Source organism: Rhipicephalus sanguineus, chromosome 1 (genome assembly GCF_013339695.2).
Source record: "Rhipicephalus sanguineus isolate Rsan-2018 chromosome 1, BIME_Rsan_1.4, whole genome shotgun sequence".
NCBI lineage: Eukaryota > Metazoa > Arthropoda > Arachnida > Ixodida > Ixodidae > Rhipicephalus > Rhipicephalus sanguineus.
The window spans coordinates 199,320,813-199,325,477 of record NC_051176.1 but is presented as its reverse complement, the minus strand read 5'-3'; positions in this window follow the sequence as shown (position 1 = coordinate 199,325,477).

Genomic DNA, 4,665 nt, shown 5'->3' with positions numbered 1-4,665 from the left:
TGATTTCAAAGTTCCGTATGTTGCGCGTCGACCACTGAGAGAAAAAAGGCGTTTTATTGTACCGAGGTCTTCTACCGGATACGGAGAAGCGTGCAGAAACGTATATATCCCTAAAATCTTCAATGAACTACCGCAAGAGTTTTTTCGGCTACATCAAAAAAGCAGTTGAAGAAATTATTCTCTGAGCTGTGAAATTCCATTAGGAATGGTCTACCTCAATATATGCTCTTGTCTTATATATGCTCTTGTCCCCTCTTTGTTCCATTTTTATTTGCTGCCAGTAAACAAGCACTGGAGTCTATTATCCGTCTGTTCGTTGGCAAAAACAAAAAAGAAAGTTATTTTGGGACCTCGCAACCACATCGCTGTATCCGGCTCTGCAGGGCCTAGTCACACAAGTCTTCGGAGACTTCGACAGGCCCGTTTCTTTGTACTTTTTATGGATGTGTACAATAAAGTATTATTATTATTATTATTATTATTATTATTATTATTATTATTATTATTATTATTATTATTATTATTATTATTATTATTATTATTATTACAGTCGAAACCCGCGATAACGAAATCCCGAGGGAACGAAATTTTCACCGCAACGAAATATTTTCGGAGCACCGGCGAATGCCCATAGGAGTCAATGCATTTCGTAACTCGCGACTACGAAAGATATTCGTACCGCAGTCCCTCATTAACGAAATTTTTGAAACACGAGTGCGCAAATAATCTACTCTCGCAACATTAACTACATTCGAAAACTGCTGAAATACATTCATGCTACACTCAAATTACGCGAAACTATCACTACAGCGCACTTCAGAGGCAGCCGCCATCATTGTTTACAAAAAAAACAAAAAGCTGGCGACAATGATGATGATGATGGCTTGCCGAAACACCTGCTCGTTATCGCGGACTACGTAGCCAAATCCACATTCCCCATGGAGTTTCGTTCGTTGGCTTGGCTCTGTCCGTGACTTTGTCGGCGTTGCGCGCTCATGGTCGCGTGTGTGGAGCGGTTGCTTGGTCGCTTGGTGCAACGTGAAATGTGTGTTGCGATTGCTTCATCCGATTTGGCTGCGTGCAAAGATGCCGCCTACAACGAAAAAGCCGAAGTTCATCAGGCTGGAAGATAAGGCAGCAATAATCAGTGAGGTGGGAAAGGGCAGGGGAAAAATGGATATCGCCGAAGAATTCGGCTTTGCGTGCAGCTCACTGTCCACGATTCTGCGCTGACCAGTGGAGCTGGAAGAAGGTTCGCCTGTAGGCGCACTTGATGACGGTACTGGTGACAGCGCAGTGCCGCCGTCACTGACCACAGCATGAGGTGACCTTTGTGCCGTGGCAAACGAGATTCCCGATCGATAGGCATGAAATTGCTGCATGGTAAGGCCCGCCACAGCAAGCTTACAGACTTTTGGAAATAAAATGTGTTTTTTGTAAATTCCATGTCTTTTCTGCCGCATTCTCGCGCCACCGAAATTCCCGCAAGAGCGAAATTTTGTGCTTTCCCCGCCGATTTCGTTATTGCGGGTTTAACTGTATTATTATTATAGTAGTAGTAGTAGTAGTAGTAGTAGTAGTAGTAGTAGTAGTAGTAGTAGTAGTAGTAGTAGTAGTAGTAGTAGTAGTAGTATTTATTTTTCACTGCCCCTAGAACAACTTTCTTCCCTCTCCGTGAAACTAGGCATTACTCTAGTTCTGGAACAAACTATGTCGAATGTCACCTTTAGGGCTGATAAACACACCGATGGTTTAGATGAAAAGAGCGCGTCATCACAGACGCGATTTCTATTAAAGCACTTTCTTCTACTGGGTTTCGCAGAGTTCACTAAATGCCAATCTCAAAATGTCTGTGCTAACACGGTGCCTCCATGATGCCATGTTTGAGAATTTCACAGGAAGATCATTACAATTAAATTGCTTGCTCTCGAACTTTCTCATTTGGCAGGCATAGAAAATTGCCAGCCGCTGTCGATGTCTATAAACGTAATTGAAATTAGCGCTACATACAATGTCGATATACTAAAACTTTTGTAGACTGAGCATTACATTAGTGGTGCAAATGCATGCTAAAGTAACAACCGGAAAACAGACAACCGTTTTCCGGTTACATAGATAGATAGATAGATAGATAGATAGATAGATAGATAGATAGATAGATAGATAGATAGATAGATAGATAGATAGATAGATAGATAGATAGATAGATAGATAGATAGATAGATAGATAGATAGATAGATAGATAGATAGATAGATAGATAGATAGATAGATAGATAGATAGATAGATAGATAGATAGATAGATAGATAGATAGATGTGCGAGAGGTGCATCCTAAAATGCTAATTGCTTTAATTCTAAGTGATCGCCCGATGACGAAAGAGCCATGTTCAGCCTATAGTATGCCTTGCACATGTTCAGGAAAATGGCCATAGTGTGTAAAACCGACAAGCCCACTTCTGCTTTGCAGTTACAATGTGGAAAACGTTGCATTGGGATCCCAACCTAACATAGGGCTGGGCAGGGATACCCAGGAATGTTTTCAGGAATACAGACATCGAAATACATGTGCCGCAAGCCTAAAATACAGATACTGAGATGCATTTGTCGTCGCCGTAACGGGATATTCCGGAGATACTTTTGCAAAAAGGCGAAGAAAGTTTTCCGGAATACAAATACAGGAAACAGATACAAGAATACAGATAATGGAATACTTTTTTTGATTTCGGGACTGATGATGCTCCTGAAAGACGTAAGTGCAGCGTAATATTGTGAATAGTGTGGTAGCGAATTGAAACTTGCAAGTAAAGCATGTCGCGATCGAATCGCTAACAAAAAAAAAGAACCAGTGAATTAAGCAAAAGTATACATTTACTTTATAGACACGCTCTGTTTTGCTGAGAAGATGGTCGCGTTGCGTTAACTGCTCTAAGTAACAGCAGCCTCTCAAATAGGCTGTCTTCTATACGGCGTCACCTGCCACGGTGGTGTAGTGGTTATGGCGCTCAACTGCTGACCCGCAGGTCGCGGGATCGAATCCCAGCCGGGGCGGCTGCATTTTCGGTGGAGGCGAAAATGCTGACGCCCGTGTGCTTAGATTTAGGTACACGTTAAAGAAGCCCAGGTGGTGAAATTTTCGGAGCCCTCCACTACGGCGTCTCTCATAATCATATCTAGGTTTTGGGACGTTAAACCTTAACAATTATAGTATTCTATATGGCGTCGATCCGGCCTCAACACAAGACTCGCGAACGAGAAAAGTCTCTCTACCGCTGCAGGCGAGCACAAGTTCGTGTTATAACGAGTAAATACCGCCTTCATGGCCAGAAAGTCCTGAAGCATGGCGGTATCACTTCTCGGGTCATCTAGGTTTAGCACAACAAAGCATCTTGGCTTAGCACAAAAATGCCTTTCCTGCTTGGAAACACGTCCACTCATTTCCGACAAAAACGTAACGAGATACCTGTGTCCTGCACAGTGTCGCGATATAATCGATACATCATAAAAGTATTTCACTAATAAGATGCTAGTACATTTTTCAAATGTATCTCAATACAGAAATAGAGATGCTCGGAAGGGCCTCTAAGATACTATTGCGATACTCTTGTTTCGCGATCACGGTGGTTGCGATACTGCCCAGCCCTGAAACAGAGGGCTTCTTTTCTCCTGGGGTCAATATAGTCGCAGGTGGGTTCCCCGACGCCTTACAGTAATTATGCAGGGCAGCATTCGTATTCTTGATCAATCCCTATCCGACAAGTAACCTTCACGGCGTGTTGAGTGATTGGCCCCGTTGACATGCCCTTTGACGAAATGAACAACATACGTCCTGTCAGCATTGCCTTTCCGTCGAGTAGATTTCGAGTGCATTGGCAGGTTTTCCATCGGTACAGTGATGCATCGAGCTAAACTTTGAATCTTACAAAATTTAAACTTAACAATCGCCCTTTGTCAGAACAAATGGTTTTGGGACCTTGGCCGAGTCCGTCGTCAGCACAGAAAGCTTTAAAAGCATTATTGCGCTTCTTGCGGACAACTGGTCTTAGAGACAGACTCTAAGCAGTGTCATATTATCGTTTCCTCCCCCCCCCCCTCTCTTTTTTCCCCTTTTCTTGCTCTCCCTTTTTTTTTGTAACATCTCTCTTCCATCGTCTTTTATCCCCCTTACCCCTTCCCCCAGCACAGGGTAGCCAGCCGGTCTAAGAACTGGCTAACATCCCTGTCTTTCCGCTTGTTCCTTCCTTCCTTCCTTCCTTCCTACAGCTTTCTGAAATTGATCGATCAAGAATAAATGCCCTGTTGGCTTGTCAAGTGCGCTCTGGCATGTGATTTTGGTTCCCCGGTTAACAGCAAAAACGTCTGGCAACAATTGTTCGATGAACCTGCCGCTTAGGAAGCGTATTTCGCTTTTGTATGTTTATCACTTGTTGTGTGATTCTCTTACTTTATAAAATTGCTTGATATCCGGTGAGAATCCTGTATCACGATAAATTATCGAAGTATGACCACGGAAGTTGGTCAGCCACGTGCACAGGGTGTTCGACTCCAGGACGCATTGGAACAGTTCAGTGTATTCCGTTCTTTTTCATGCATAATATCGTCCGGGAAACAATTGGTGAGCAATAAAGAAATCGTTCCTGTCACATATCTCAGGCTGCACGTAACG